This window comes from Globicephala melas, chromosome 20 (genome assembly GCF_963455315.2).
Source record: "Globicephala melas chromosome 20, mGloMel1.2, whole genome shotgun sequence".
NCBI lineage: Eukaryota > Metazoa > Chordata > Mammalia > Artiodactyla > Delphinidae > Globicephala > Globicephala melas.
The window spans coordinates 26,293,831-26,310,571 of record NC_083333.1 but is presented as its reverse complement, the minus strand read 5'-3'; the positions used below and the strand labels follow the sequence as shown (position 1 = coordinate 26,310,571).

The 16,741-nt window shown below is 48.4% G+C and overlaps 1 protein-coding gene across 9 annotated transcripts in view; it reads left to right on the top strand.

The window, feature by feature from the left end:
• The window catches only part of SLC39A11 (solute carrier family 39 member 11), a 411,490-nt gene that overhangs the window by 25,561 nt on the left and 369,188 nt on the right, over positions 1–16,741 (top strand). For 4 of the 9 annotated variants that reach the window (XM_060291082.2, XM_060291079.2, XM_060291072.2 and 1 more), the window contains exon 2: positions 10,790–10,906. The gene's annotated coding sequence lies outside the window, so the exon portion shown is untranslated. Of the gene's footprint in view, positions 1–5,488; positions 10,907–16,741 lie in introns of those variants that run through there. The other 5 variants (XM_060291080.1, XM_060291077.1, XM_060291069.1 and 2 more) reach the window with 4 other exon arrangements.

Below are 16,741 nucleotides of genomic sequence, written 5' to 3'. Positions count from 1 at the left end.
AGAAGCCCGCGCACCGCAACGAAGAGTAGCCCCTGCTCGCCACAACTAGAGAAAGCCCACGCGCAGCAACGAAGACCCAACGCAGCCAAAAATCAATAAACAAAAAATAAATACATTTTTTAAAAAATTAAAAAAAAACACAACAAAAACGAATGACCCAACTGGTTTCCAGGAAAAGAGGAAGAAAAGGAAGATCCAGGAAATGCCTATTCCGATCTCAAATTCCTTTCCCGGGAACCATATTATCTTTTCAAAGATCTTGAGCTGTTGTTGCCAAACTCCTGTGTTGTTTTTTGAAAAAGAATCGGTTTTCTAACCTATACAAGAAATGAACCAGTGGCTCTCAATGTCCCCCTTCCCGTCCCCTCCCAACCCTCAGGGTAACCCTGATGCAACAATGCTTTTGTTTTAGTTTTATATAAGTACTACCAGCAAAAGCAGACTGCCCCTGATGGATCGGCTGAATCTCCCTTCAAGGTAGCTAGCTGGGGCAATTAGTAGTCGTCTTGGGTGCAACCTCAGGGGTTTCCCAGGTGAAATTCAAAACTGCCTCCCCTGGACACGGAGGGCAAGAAGAGACGGAAGAAAGGTAGCCACTGAAGATTGGTGGGTGGCAGTTTTAAGAAGCAAGAAAGTCACACGTGAGGCTTATCTTGGGTGCTGCAAAATGCATAGATCTCTGCTCCCGCCCTCCAGAATCTTAGGCATTTATATAAAGGCCTTAAGGGGGTTCAGTCATGTGTTCATTCTGGATGGTCTCTGGATGGTCTCGACAACACATCGCTCTGAAGGCTTTGAGATGGTTCCTAGCAAGGGAATGTACATTCCAAGGACAGGGGAGGGGGCACCGAGCCTCAGATTGCCCTGGTCCGGCTCTCAGGTCAACTGGCTGTCATGTCTTTTCCAAGACCTCCTCCAACAATGCTCTTTATCTCGGATGATCTGATCCAGTGAAATCCCCCTTCGCTGTCCTTTCCTTGTGAAGCCTCCTCTCCCCCGCCTCCCCATAAGGCAGGTGGGGTGAGTCCAGCCTGGAAAAAGTACTGGCCTGATCCATCCACCTCAGGCACGCCTGTCTCCACCGCAGAGCTGGATGAGTGGAGTCTGAACAACCTTGACCTTGACAGCAGAAACTGTGTAATCTAGAACAATTGTTGGTTTTGTCCGGACAAGGGAGGCTTCCCTCTCCCGGCTTTGAATGACTTGAGAGAGCTGTTTGATTTTGCTGCCACCTGCACTTGGCGGCTACCCTCAGGGTTCCGGTCCCTCTTTGAGTCCTGATGGCTGCTCTTCCGACTTCCCCTCCATCTGCCAAATGAAGTCTGCACTGTCACCGGTGGGGCTGCCTCCCCTTCCTCTGCAGTTTGCTGAGTAACTAAGTAACCAGACCTTGAACCAGAAAAATAGAAGGGCTGGAGAGGAGATAACCTCCACCCTGGCTTGTTTGATATTTTTGAAGCAATTAAATAGTACCTTTCCCTCGTTCAGCACTTAGCAGAGAGACAATAGACAGCAGGAAATTAAGAACAGGGTCAGGACCAAGGACAGGACCAGTGCTCTGCCTGTAACGTGGGGAGATGCCGCCGAGTTCAACCTTCTGTGAGAAGTTCACAGCCCAGGGGCTCTGATGTGAATACAGAAGTCCCAAGTAGGTCATTGTGTCTCTTAGTGGTGTAATAAATTAAATGGGGGAGGAATCGTGACCCTGCAGTCAGTTTAGTGGAAGGAAGTCTTGCAGTTAAGCCTAGAGGAAAGCCGGAGAGCCCTGGGAGGAGGCTTGGACCCGGCTGGGAGAGGTGGATGCCCATCCCAACATCCGGGGTGGTTTTTACTGTCTCCGTGGGAATGCCAAGGCGGAGGCTCGTCACGTCTATAGATGTGGGAAGGGCAGCGCTCCTGGGGTGGAGAACATACAGATGTACAGAGGAAGGGATGGTCCCCTGCGTGTCGCTCATGGTACATGGACTTCTTGGGATACTCCTGTTTTCAGCTGTTCTGTCCCTTGTCACCCACAAACCATGTGCCTCTTACCAAACTTGAGAATGTCAGCTTCCGCATTCCGTCTCCGAGGCTGCATCTTGTAACCAGTGGCACGAAAATCCCTTTCTGACATCGTGGGTCCTGATGGTTAGTTTGGAAAATATGACATATGGTCACCAGAACTCTCCTAAAACTCTGACCTTTTGGCATGGTGGGTCGAACAGTCTCTTTAGATACAGAAGGGGTTAACGTGGGCCCTTTCATCCCCTCTCTCTTCCCCAGCCCTTGACAGATAGGAGTTTGGCTAGACACTCAACCATTTTTCTCTATGAGATTCCTCAATCCATAGGGAATGCAGTGGCTGAGTGAGCGAGCAGACGTCAGAACCTCTCTGAAAACCACCCCTAATAAGTCTAGAATCAGGGATCGTGGTTAGAAGACAGTATGGTTTAGACAGTGTTCCTTTTTCTCTGCCCTCCCCCACTGGGGTAGAACCGCACATCAACCTAGAATCCTGGATCGAGAAGGGACCTTAGAAATGCTCAAGTGTATAGCCCATGTTCCATCATTATACCAGGCTCAGAGAGGCCGGTGACTTGCCCAAGGTCACCCAGCTAGAGAGTGGCAAAGTCTTGCCGAATCAGCTCTTTTGGATCCCAGGCGCCTGCCCCTCCCATGGGGACACGACCCTGCACGATGAGTGTGGGAAAGCTGGAGGAGGGGGTTCCCAGGTCTCCCCACCCTCCAGCCCAGCACTTTCTTCCATCCATATCCTTTTCCTGATAACCAAATCCTTGTAGTTCTCACCCTGGCCCAGATCCTTTCTTTCAGCCCCTTGGCGACATAGTTGGAAAACACGAGGCCGTCCCCCTCTGGGGTTTTTCCCAGCACGTGCTTCCTATTGCACAGATTCTGCCACATGCTCTGTAGGAAAAGAGCAGGAGTCTGGGAAGCACTGCATGTCCGCTTCTCTTAAAGATCCCTCCTCCCCGCCCCCGTGCTGATTAATAACACTCATGGGTAATGTTTATTAAGTACCCATTATGTGCATGGTGGGGACTGAGCATTCCACACCATCATTTCATTTAATCTTCTCAACCTTTGAGGTCCATACCATTATTATTATTAATATTGTTATTCTGAGAAATCTTTTCATGAAGAAATCTATTTATCTTCAGCCCAGTGTTTTCCCAATTCATTTCGCCGTGGGGAATCTTCCCTGTGAATAATTTTGAACACTTGTTGAGTGTTTACTGTGTGCCAGGCACTGTAGTGGACACTTTATGTTAACTCATGTAATCTTGCTGAAACCCTAGGAAGCCTGTCACCATTCTGACTCTCCCCATTTGTGAATGAAGCAACCAAGGCACAGAGAGGTTAAGTACTCCGCTCAAGGCCACACAGCGACCAGTGCCTGAAGCAGGATTATGTAGGATTATGGTGGAGAAGGGGGTCCTTCCTTCCTCCAGTCACCCCCGGAGGCTGATTGAGGTGGAGGAGGAACTATGAATACCTTAATTGTTTTAAATTCTTCTCCCTTCCATTTATCCCCTAATCTCAGGGTGTTTGTTGATGAGTTCTGGATTGTTTCCAAGTTCTCCGAGGCCCAGACAACCATCCAGTCTTTTCTAGGACCCTTTTTCCTCCCCCTTCCGGGTCGAGCCAGGTAACATGTGTCTGGTGCTCTCCTGCTGTGTGACCTGTCCCCTCCCACCTCCATGCTGAATTGCCTAATTAGCTTGCTCTCTGGGCAGGCCTTTTCCTGGGAAAGAAAGAGCTGCCTTTAGGGTCAGATTTATAGATTCAGGGAAGCCAGATGGCCCTCGGAGAGCAGCTAGTACAGGGCTTCACGACCAGATGGCACAGCAGAATCACCTGGGGAGTTTTAAAAACTAAAGATGCCCTAGATCCATCCTTAGCGATTCTGATATAGTGGACCTGGGACGGAGACCAGATCATTTATTTTAAAGTTCCCCAGATGACTTTAATGTCAACTAGAGCAGAGAACCTTCGCTAGTTAAACCTTCTCATTTTAAACATTTTTTTTGCTGTAAATGTATTTATTTTTGGCTGTGTTGGGTCTTCATTGTTGTGTACGGGCTGTCTCTAGTTGCGGGGAGCGGGGCCTCCTCTTCGTTGTGGTGTGTGGGCTTCTCATTGCAGTGGCTTCTCTTGTTGTGGAGCACGGGCTCTAGGCGTGCAGGCTTCAGTAGTTGTGGCTCGTTGGCTCTAGAGTGCAGGCTCAGTAGTTGTGGCTCACGGGCTTAGTTGCTCCACGGCATGTGGGATCTTCCCGGACCAGGGCTTGAACCCGTGTCCCCTGCATTAGCAGGCGGATTCTTAACCACTGCGCCACCAGGGAAGTCCAACCTTCTCATTTTAGAGGTGCAGGAACTTTGGATCAGGGAGGGGAAAAGTCTGTCCTGGGTCAGACAGCAAGCAGCTCATCTCTTTCCCGGGGCCGCTGTGGACTCACAATGCAGTCCACAATTCCAGGAATCCTGTGTCACTGGTAGAGGGGGCGCTGGGTGGGATTGGTGCAGGCATGGGGCCTGGGAGCATCTGCTTTACAGGCAGATGGAACCAGAGTTTTTCCCTCATAAGGAAAAGTGCCACTGAGTAACAAACACCCTCGTTTCGTCGAGGGGTACCCGGGTGACATGGGGGCGGCAGCACCTTGGTGCCCTTTGGCAGGTACTCATTACTGATGCTCTGTCTCTTGTAGGCATGGGTATTTCACAGGTTCTGAGAGGTGGGCCATGATCCCACAAATGGGCTAGAACCAGTAAATGGGTCTCAGTGGTTTTGTTTGTGTTTAGGTCAAGGAAGATCAGAGCCAGATTTCATCCTGGCCAAGTTAGAGAATCACTGAGCTGGGTCAGCCTCCTGTGTCTGGCATGTTCGCTCCTGGGGTCTGTGCTCCCCTGTCACCAGCAGCCAGGGACCTGTGTGAGGAATCCCACTGTGTCCTTTTCCCACAGCTAACTCCTTCTGACTGTGACATCCCCCTTGTCCTTTTTTTCCTGTGTTAGTGGCCACAACGTTAGCTCACCCTTCATAGGACATAAAATATTCACATTTTAAAGGGCTTTGAGGGGGGCACAAACCCACAGGAGAGGGTCTCCAAGTGGAGATGCCGGCCTGATGTTGGCAGAGGGGTCTTCATTACGAGAGAAGAGGCATCTGTCTCTGATGGCAGAGCACATACGTATCTCGCTGTCTTAGGATCAGGAATTTCAGATGCACGAGGGCCTCCATCCCCCACGAAGCAAAAGCCAGGAGTTAATTCAGTAACTGCAGTTGCTAGATTTAAATGCTCTTTCCAAAGAGGCTGCAGTTCCTCTGCTGGCCCCAGGGTGGCGTGAGCACACAGAACTCACCGCCGCAGCAGGCCTCTGCCAGCTTGGGCCCCAGGGCTGGCAGGATGGGGGCCCCAGCTCCAGACCTTGGCTGTTCTTTTCTCTCTTTCCTTCCCTCCCCACCCTCCTGCCAGTCGGGTTTGGGCTGCAGCCCTGGTAGAATGAAAACAAGATCGCAGTGTCTGGAACCCAGATTTGCTGCAGATTCTGAAATCCTCCGGATAAGTAGCCTCCCCCGGCTCCCCTGCCTGTGGTAGCTTTATCTCCTCTGGCATCACTGGCAAGGATCCCCCTTTTCCCTGGCCCCTATACCGCCGGGCGGCCTTGCTGCGAGCGAGGCAGCTGCAGCTTTTGGTAGCCTTGTCTGGGGTGAGATGTGGAGGCACTGAGGGCGGATGCAAATCTGCCAGGGGAGGTTTTACGGCCGGGTGGGGTTGGCAAAGGGTTTGGAAGAGCTCTCTTGGGAGCCTAGTACCTGCCCTCGGGCAGCGCGCTGGAGCCTCAAGAGGGGCTGTCGCTGGGTGGTGCAAAAGTTTCCTTGAGGCAAAGAGGATAAATTGTCCCTCCTTTCTGTGGGAGGATGCTCCGTGAAGACTTGTGGGCATTGACACTGTGGTTTTTTTATTTTAATAGAAGTACAGTTGATTTATTGATACAATGTTGTGTTAATTTATACAGTAGAGCAAAGTGATGCAGTGATACATATAGATACGTTCTTTTTCATATTCTTTTCCGTTCTGGTTTATCCCAGGATATTGAATGTAGTTCCCTGTTCTACACAGTAGGACCGTGTTGTTTATCCATCGTATATGTAATAGTTTGCATCTGCCAGTCGCAAACTGCCGCTCCGTCCCTCCCCTGCCCCCCCCCGCCCCGCCCTCTTGGCAACCACAAGTCTGTTCTCTATGTCTGCGAGTCTGCTTCTGTTCCGTAGGTAAGTTCATTGGTGACACCGGTTTTAACTGCAGCGCCAGGAGGGGCTACAGTTGAGCTGGGTGAGGCTCCAGGGATGGGGCCTGGCCACTTCCCAAAAGTGAGAGACAAATGACGCTTCTCCTTGTTCCTTGTGGGGAAGCCGGCCTGTTGGCTTTGTTTGCTGGTCTCAAGCTTCACAGTGCCTGCCCAGTGCCTGAGGCCCCAGAGCAGATGGCTGGACTGGGGAGGGAGCCCTGAGGGTTCCATCCCCCCGCAAGTCATTTGTGTGTCCGCCCCCCTCCCCCCACCTTCTGCAGCCAAATCTCTTCTCTGACAGATTGTCCCGTGGCTGCCACTGTGCCACTTCAGACACTCCATCTTCCTCCCTGGCAAGACCCTTTTATTTGGGGTTGGGAAGTGTGGCAGTTTCTGGGTTTTGTTTCTAGCCTGCTGGCACATGGAACCCTTTTGAATAATTACCTTCACGGCGCAGAAGGGGTTTTTGCTCCTGGTAGAGGTAGGCGGGCACACTGCGGAGCCCTAACCCCACCAGACAGAGGAGGTGACGGGGGAGCTAGGGCTTGGCCTCGCCGTGGGACTCTGCAGTAGGACTCACTTTAGGGATCTTTCAATAATAAGCTCATTTAAGCAGAGCTTATCTCACATACAACTATTCTAAGTATACACGGCGTATATAAGTTTGAAACTACTTAGCGGATTACGACTAGTTCCAGAAACCAGCCCCGGCCCTAAGAGATGATTTGTCACCGGTGGGTCTATTCTCAACATTCTGCTTTGGGCTCCCAAGTGAATTTTCAAAGAGGAGTTCCAAAAATGATTTGGCAACAGCGATGTTACATGCATATTTAGTTTTCCAATATGAGCACTTTTGTTAGACTATTTAGAAATAGCCAACACTTCCTTTTTTTTTTTTAAGTTATTTATTTATTTTTGGCTGCATTGGGTTTTTGTTGCTGCGTGCGGGCGTTCTCTAGTTGAGGAGAGCAGGGGCTACTCTTCGATGCGGTGCGCGGGCTTCTCATTGCGGTGGCTTCCCTTGTTGCGGAGCACGGGCTCTAGGCGCGTGGACTTCAGTAGTTGTGGAGCGTGGGCTCAGTAGTTGTGGCGCAGGGGCTTAGCTGCTCTGCAGCATGCGGGATCTTCCCCGACCAGGGCTCGAACCTGTGTCCCCTGCGTTGGCAGGCGGATTCTTAACCACTGCGCCACCAGGGAGGTCCCTAGAAATAACCAATACTCCCTTTGATGTACAGTTCTGATGTGATTGGCACAAAGAAGCAAACCCAAAATGTAGAATGGGCATTGACAACGTGGACATGCTTCTGAAGATTCTATCTGAACATTATCCTCCTACAGAGGTACAGACCTTCATTCATTCGCTCATCCATCTGTCCATTTATCCAGTAAACAAACAGCCATATCAGAGAAAAATGGAGAAAAATTGTTTTCTAAGTTCTGTGATCAAACTTTGGAGTGTGCTTTCTCAGGGTGAGAGAACTCAGAAGCCCCTACCTCGCACCCTAATCCTTAGCAAGTGCTCAGAAAGCCTGCAGGGTAATAACTGCATTTGATGTACCTCTGGATCTTTCCGAAATTACGTGTTTTTTCATGGTTTCTTACAACCCACACGGCAAAGAGGCTAAAAAGGGCCGTCATCTAAGACTGTCTTTGTCCCTGTTTCTGGTATCTTGCCACAAAGCAGGCAGTTGGTCAGAAAGCAATTAGCGGTGCTTGACTTAATGAGCACTGATGCATTTTTTCAGTGGGGTAGGAGGGCAGCCGTGGAGCCCTGTGGAGCCCGAGGCTGCCTGGTGGGCTCGAATTACTCATCCTGGTTAATATCTTCTAAAATGATATCATTCTCCACAATTTGAGGTCCAGATAGTAAAATGTAGGCTGATAATATATGCTGATCTTCAGTACAAGCCGGTAGAAGGAATTGCTTGGCTAGTAAAATCTTTTTATTTTTAATTTAGTTTAATTTTTATCAAGTAATGTATGTACATGGTCAGAAAGTCAGTGGTAGGATTAAGCTTTTAATGAAAAACAGCATATTCCTGCTCCCTCCTTCTCCATTTCTGACAGTACCTAAGGGCAAATGCTTTCAATTCTTTTTGCTGTTTCTTCTACTTATTTACCTCCTTGTTCCTAAATAACACACTTGCATTTCCATTTCTTGATTTCTGTTTTAGATTATTTGGATTATTTATTCCTGCCATAAAAAATCCCCAACTCTTTACTCATACAATGAATTTCCCTACCCCCGTCCCTCTCATCATAGTTACCATCCTTTCTGTCAAATCAGTGGTCAGTGTTTGCATTATTATAACTATGTAAATAGTACCAAAAGCTGAGCCAGGCACTATTCTCTGCTGGCCTCCTCTTTCTTTCTTTATTTTTTTTTTTTGTACCCATGTGCCCCAAAGCAACAAGAACATTTTCAGCGAGTGATTTGGAGAGTAGATTTTTCTGCCTTCATTCAGAATGTTTTCTGGCTCCTAATTTACTGGCTGCTTTTTTCATATACAAATCCTTATCTACTCTTTCTGGTCCAACTCAAATGTCATACTTTTTTTTTTTTTAAATTCTATTTATTTATTTTTGGCCGCGTTGGGTCTTCGCTGCTGTGCGTGGGCTTTCTCTAGTTGCGGCGAGTGGGGGCTAGTCTTTGTTGCAGTGCGCGGGCTTCTCATCGCGGTGGCTTCTCATTGCGGAGCACGGGCTCTAGGCGTGCGGGCTTCAGTAGTTGTGGCATGTGGGCTCAGTAGTTGTGGCTCACGGGCTCTAGAGCGCAGGCTCAGTAGTTGTGGCACACGGGCTTAGTTGCTCCGCGGCATGTGGGATCTTCCCAGACCAGGGGTCGAACCCGTGTCCCCTGCAGCCTTTTGTTTTCCATGGAGTTAATGATTACCTCTTTCAAAAACAAAACAACTTGCTTACTTGTCTATGTAACTATCCACAGTTCGTCTCCTAATTCTAATAGAGTTGAAAATCTTCTCTATGAATTTATTCAACATATTGGTTCCATTTTGGGGTGAGGGCTTGGAGCCATCCTTCCTGGATCACTTCGTCCTTATGCTCAGTCTGGACCAGCTGCCCTCTAAGTCTTCTGTATGACTCTTCTCTCAGGACTTCTCTTCACCGTCATCCTGAGGATTTTCTTTCTTGCTTTCAACATTAGTTTTCCATTCCCTCTCTCTCGCTCTGTGTCTGGCTTACTTTTTTGTCTTAGTGGAGCGTCTCCTCCAGGAGCTTCTTGAGAAGGATATGTGGTAGCCAGTCTCAAAGACAACCCTCAGTAAACCCCGTCTCCTGGTGTCCTCCCACATCGTACCAGAATTGGTCTGTGTGACCAGTGGAACTCAACCAAAGTGATGGTACATCACTTCAGGGATTAAGGGATAAAAGACACTGTGGCTTCTGACTCTCCAGCTTGCTCTCTCCTCTCTCTCCTCTCCCCTTCGTCCTCCTGGTTCCCTTCCTTCTCCTCCCCCCCACCCACCCCATCTACCATGAGATCATCCCTTCTGAGGAAAGCCAGTTGCTGTGTTGTAAGCAGTCCTACAATGGTGAGCAACTGGGACCTCCAGCCAACAACCACATGAATGAGCTTGGCCATGGATCCTCCAGCCCCAGCCTCAGAGGACTGCAGGTTTGGCTGACACTGTAATGTCTCCCTCATGAGAAGCCCCCAGCCAGTGCCACCCAGCTAAACACTCTCAAATTCCTGACATACAGAACATGGGAGATAATAAGTGTCCATTGTTTTAAGCCACGAAAAGTTGGGTGATTGGTTATGTGGCAATAGATATGACCATGGTAAATTTTTTGACACTGGGCTTATCTGAAAATGTCTTTCTTATGTCTTTACATTCAGCTGATGATTTGACTGTGTGTGGAAACCTCCTCCCTCTGAACTGTGAAGGCATTCGTCCATCGTATCCTGGCTTCCAGTGTGGACGTTGATGTGTGCAATGCCTTTCCTTTCCCTGTAATCTGTTTGAATCCTCTCTTCATTGCAGGTGTTATGACATTTCACAAGGCTATGCCTTGGTGCGAATCACTCTTTTATCATTGGTTGTGTTTGGCATTCAGTGGGCTTAATCTATAATCTGGAAACTTGTGTCCCCTATTTTTGAAAGATACTGTTAATGCTAGTTTTTTGAAGACTTTTCCACTTCTGTTGTCACTGGTCCCTCTTTCTGTCATATTATTCAGAGAGACCATTTCTCCAATTCCCTTTTTTCTTTTCTATCTCTTTGTTGTTTTTGTTTTATTTTCTGAGTGATCTTTTATCTTCTAACGCTTCTATTGACTTTTTATTTCAACGGTTGTATTTTTAATTCCTAAAAGCTTGTTCTAGTCTATATACACTCTCTCTATAGCTTTCTACTGTTGTTTCATGGATGTAATATTTTGGTCGCAAATTTCTAAGGATTTTACTAATTTTAGTTTCCTTCTACTTCTTGCTTATCTGTTTCTTTCAGCTTCCTTTATCTGTTTTTATCTTTCTGCAGATGTCCTTGGCGATCCTTGATTGGCTGTATTTGAGAGTGAAGTGCTATAACGTGTATTGGAGGGTCTTTGCACACAGGTGTGGCTGTTGACTGGTGGACTCACTGTAGGATTATCAGGTGAGGATCGGGTCACTTGCTTGGGGAACCTCCCTAATCTGTAGGTTGTTTTCATGGGGCTGGTTAGATTCCCGGGAATCCCCAAAGCTTGGATCTTGGGGCTTTATAAGCCTGGCTAACAGTGCTATTAGAGCAAAGTAGGAGAAGATGGTTTAGGGTTTCACTGTTCAGTATGTAGATGTTCGTCTAGTTTCCCTGTTCGTAGTATTGTAGCATAACCCCACCTTCCAGTGGACCTGGTGTCCCCAAGTCCAGAGACTGGCTGTTTCAACCACTTCACAGAGTAAACTTTATTTATTTAATTAAACTGGGGTTAAGGGAGTGTGCAGAATGGATCTAAGGATCTAACTACTTCTTTTTTAAAAAATTAAAATGAAGATTAAGGGAAGTATTGATTCATTTTTCAAATCGAGGTAAAATTGGTATATAACATTGTATAAGTTTTAGGTGTATGCCATTATAATTCAACATCCATGTACATTGCAAAGTGACCACCACGGAAAGTGCAATTACCATCCATTACCATATAATCGATCCCCTTTACCCATTTCGCCCACCCCCGCACTCTACACTTCTTATAAAGTCATTTAACCATCCTCTTTCCAACCCTACCTGGAGCCTCTAAGTCCTGGATCTTTCTGGAGTTCTGCCATGTGAATTGGCTTCCTTTCTGATTGGCTTTACCCATTCGGAGTCATATCTCACCTTCTCAGTTCTACAAAGTCAGTTATCTCCCTGTCTGTTTTCCAGCTTCCAAATTTTTATTGGCATTTTCTTGTTTGTTGTCATTTCTTCTGTCATTCTCTTTCTCCTTAAACAGTTTTGCTTTTTGAAATTTCTTTACTGTCATTTTAGAGGAATTTGGAAGGGACAAGAGAAAACTGTTCCATTTTCCATATTTAACCAGATGTCCTTACAGGTGGTCTGCACTTGAGTTTTTATTCATTTGTTTGGTTCTGTTTTGCTTGCTTATCTATGTGAGTGTTTTTAGTTTTTGTTTGTTTTTAACCAGCTAAGTATTAGTGATTTGGTTAGCTTTGGACTCGGCTATTGACTTGGTTAGCTAAGTGTTACTGAGCGTGGATCAGCTCACTGCTTGGTCCCAACCCACAGGATGACTTGCTCACCACTCTGTAGCTCACACTCTATAATCTGGTCGTGGTGGGGATGGTGGCCACTGAAGGGCCCAGCTGGGAGTGGAGCTGGAATGGTGCCTGTCTTTTCACTCTGGACTTAGCTTCTGATGACTAGAATCCTTTGCTGGGAATTGGACTCTGACTAGCAAAGTGGAGTGGCTCCCTCAGGTATGTGGAAACGTAACTTCTTTCTAATTAGGGTGTCTACACATGGCAGATGGTTGTCAGTTGGCCTCAGGGCCAAATGATGTAATTGACCACCTCCTTCTTCTTGAAACTGTCTCTTCCATGAACCTGCCTTCCCACTTGCTACCTTATCCTGTTTTCTTTCCCCTGCCTCTCTGACCCTTCATCTGTCCATCTATTCACTCAACCAAATCGCTTGAGCACCAGCTATGTGCTAGGTCCTGTCTGAATAAGGTACAAACATGTCCATCATGGTGTAGACACAGAGGCTATCTTGGGTGCACAAGGAAGGGCCTTAAACCCAACTTTGAGCTGGAGGTAGAGGGTTTAGGGAAGGATGTCCAGAGCAGGGTCACTGGCTGGGACTTGGAGGATGAATAGGAGATTTTAGAGTAGAGAAGGAACTTAAAGATGCTCCAGGTAAAGGGAACAGTGTATGCAAAAGCCCAGAGGCAAAGAAGAGCCTGGTGACAGGCAAAGAGTCTTTATGATTGGTCCATAGGGTAAAGGGGGGGATGGATGGCAGGAGCTGAGACTGAAGAGACGGTGCCCATGCTACATATGTCTTGCTGGATTTTATGCTGAAGGAAATGAGGGGATTTGGGGGTTGTTATTAGGAGGGTGATGCAATCAAGTTCTCCTTCCATAGAGACCACCGGTCTAGACGTGGAAGAGTGGATCAAAAGTGATGACTTTTGGTTGGGGGAGGGAAGGGACCAGTTAAAGTCTGTTGGGGTGATTCAGGAGAGAGCTGTTGAGAACTTGAACTGCAGCAGAGGGTGTGAAACAGGGACACAAATTTGAGAGCTTTTAGAGGGAAGACTCAGGAGTGCTCATGGCCTATTGGATCTAGGGGATGAGGGAGTGGGGGTGTGGTGGGAAGACAAGGATCCCAGATTTGTGGCTTTAGTAACTCGATAGATGGGTGCGCCATTTCCCTTAAGAGGAACAGAGGAGAGGAGCACACTGTGGGCAGAAGGGAGTGAGTTCTGTTTTGCTTGAACTGAGTTTGAAATGCCCGTGGGATGCTGGAGGGAGTGCCTAGTAAACAGTTTGATCTGTGAGTCTGGATACCTCGGGGGAAGGAAACTGAGCTAGACATTTAAATTTGGGAGTTATTATCTAAGGGTGATAGTTGGAAGTAAGGGAGAAAATGTGGTCATCCAGAGAGAATATAAGGATGAGAAAAGAAGAGAATGGGGAATGCCAACATTTAAGAGATGGGTCCTTTTAGAGACAGAGATAGAGAAGTGGTGGGGGGGAGAAATGGGGAAAAAATAGATATAGAGAGATGGAGATGCACACACACACACACACACACACACACACACAGGCAGAGAGAGAAAAGCAGGAAGGAAACCTGGTTGTGTCTTGGATGGCAGGGGCAGAGAGAGTCTCCCAGGGAGGGAGGGTGGAGGAAGTAGGTGATGGAAGAGGAGAACTGGAAGGTGAACATTGGATTTGACATCCAGGAAGTCACTGGCGCCTTGGGAGGTGGTGTGGGCAGAAGGCAGATGGCAGCATGTTGAGGAGGTGGAGGTGTGGAGGGAGAGGTGGTAGAGACACGAGTGTAGTCAGTTCTCAGCAGCTTAGTTGAGGAGAGGAAGGAGACAGCGATGGGTAGAGGAAAGCATATGGCTGGGAAGAGTTTTTTTAAAGGTGGTAAATGTCACGTATCTGTAACAGGACAGAGAGAGGGAGGGAGAGGGAGATTGAAGACATGGGAGGAAAGATAGACTTGGATAGCAGGTGGGGCTTCTCCTGCGCTGTGTTTGCAGAAGCTCACCCAGCCGGGAAGCTCCTGCGGGCGTTACAGGGGGGTGGGTGTGGCATACGGAAGAAGCAGGGAAAATTTGACCATATTTGGTCCATGAGTCATCCATATAACAAACACATTTTGACCATTTACTCAATATAGTTCCAGACGTTGTAGTTCTCGCTGGGACAGGGAAATGAAAAGCACACCCCAGCCTTCAGGGAGCTCGCTGTCTAGGGGGGCAGACAGAGAAGTGGGTAAAATGTCAGGGGAATCCTGCCTGTGCCTGGAGGGGGGGTGGGGGGGTGTCGGGAAGCCTTCATCAGGTGAACTCTGGTGCCCACCCTGAAGTGAGGTCTGAAAGGAGGAGAAAGAATTTTCAGGGTGGACAAAGGGTGAAGCATATGCTTGGCTGTGCAGTTTAACCGCAAATATTTATTAAGCACCTGTACGTATCAGGCACGATGCTCGCACGCTGGGTGTAAAGGCAGATGCGCCTGGCGTTGGGCTCGCTCCCACCGAGCGCTATCAGCATTGGGTGGCGGAGGCTACAGATGGTCTCAGTGTCTGTCATGTGCTTAGAATTCTGACAGTAGGATGGAGGTCCTTTTGGGGAAACAGAATGTAGTTTGGTGTGAAAGGAAAAGCGAATACGGGAGAGGGAAAGGCAGGCAGGGCCAGGGTCAAGGTTTTAAAGGTCTTAGGTGCTTAGGTATAATGGGTTGGCTTCCTGGACTGGCTACAGGCTATAGGTCAGAGATCTGTTTTTTTTTTTTTTTTTGCGGTACGCGGGCCTCTCACTGTTGTGGCCTCTCCTGTTGCAGAGCACAGGCTCCGGACGCGCAGGCTCAGCAGCCATGGCTCACGGGCCCAGCCGCTCCGCGGCATGTGGGATCCTCCCGGACCAGGGCACGAACCGGCGTCCCCTGCATCGGCAGGCGGACTCTCAACCACTGCGCCACCAGGGAAGCCCAGAGATGTTTTTATATACGGTCTGGCCGTTGCCTGTTTGCATATCAGTCTCTCACAAGTTACGAGGAGGTCATTAGGGTAGGTCCTAATCCAGTATGACTGGCGTGCTTATAAGAAGAGACACAGAGATACAGACACACAAGGAGAAAGCAGTGTGACAACGGAGGCAGAGATTGGAGGGAGGTGGATATTGGAGGGATGCGGCCACAAGCCAATGATTACCAGCAGCACCAGAAGCTGGACGAGGCCAGGAAGGATTCTTCCCTAGAGATTCTGAGGGAGTATGTTCCTGCCAAGACTTTGATTTCAGACTTCCAGCCTCCAGAGCCATGAGAGAATACATTTCTTTGGCTTTAAGCCATCAGTTTGGGACTTTGTGATGGCAGCCCTAGGAAACTCATGTGGATAATCTACTGGTACTGGGGGAGGGGCAGAGTTTCCTCTGCATGTGGTCTGTGGGCCACTGGCTTTAGACTTACCAGGGGGCTTCCTAAGATTGTTGAATCTGGGCCCCTTGCACATACCTATGGAATCTCCAGAGAAGGAGCTGGAGAATGTGGATTGTAGCAAGATTCCTTGGTGACTTTTATACTCACTAAAATTCCAGAACTGCTTGTGTTCAAGGGCAGTCTGGCAAGGGTTTGGGGGAAGGGAGTAAAGCAGTCAGACTATATCTAAAAAAGATGATTCTATGGAGCAAACCATCCGTTTCTTCAACAAATATTCTGCGAGGAATCTAAACACGAGATGGAGGGGAAACCTGTAGATTACAAATGCCTGAAAAGACACATCAACCCATTCAGTGGTTCGAAAGTGACAGGGCCAGGTCTGTCTGTCCCTGCAGCCTAGGAGCACTGCATCCACTCCAGTTCTCAGAGAAGGCTTCCTGACCCTCCCCCACCCCACAACTGAAACACACCCCCTCTTTTGTATGGGGAGCAAGCTTTGCTCACAGGTCCTTCACTGTTGGCCGTTTCTTGTGTCTCTTTTGTCTCTCCACTGGCCCTCAAACTTTAGTGTGCACAAGAATGGCCTAAGACGCTGGCCCAAACCCCAGACTTCCTAATTTAGTGGATGGGGAAGGGCCCAGGAATCTGCATTTAAACCATCGCCCCAGGAGATTTCTCTGAGGTCAGCCAGTTCCTGGTATGCCGTCGACACTGGTGCACGAACAGATGAGTCATGATCGCATCACTTCCCATCCGTAGGTGGGATCCACGTCTTCATCCCACCCTAGTCCTTTCTTCCATATTCTTGCCACCTGCCTTAGTCTATTTGGACTGCCATAAGAAGATCTCACAGGCCAGGGGAGCTTAAACAACAAACATTTATTTTCTCACGGTTCCAGAGGCTGGAAGTCCAAGATCGAGGTGCCAGCAGATTCAGTGTCTGGTGAGGACTCTGATCCTGGCTTGCAGATGGCCACCTTCTTGCTGTGTCCTCACATGGTGGAGAGAGAGAGATCGTCTTTCTTGTGTCTTTTCTTATAAGGGCACTAATCCCATTCATGAAGGTTCTACCTTCATGACCTAAGCTATCTCCCTAAGACCCCACCTCCAAACAGTCATCCCATTGGGGATTAGGGCTTCAACATGGATTTGGGGGTGGGGAGACGAAAACATTGAGTCCATAGCGCCACCCCAGGAGGGGATTGAGGCTTTGGGCCTTTTGAGGGGCAGGATAGAGGTGGTGGGAAGAACCAGCCCCGTGTTTTGCTCCCATGTACATTTTCAAGAGAGATCTTGCTTGTCCTTTTCCTTCCCAGCCCCCACTCCTGCCCATATC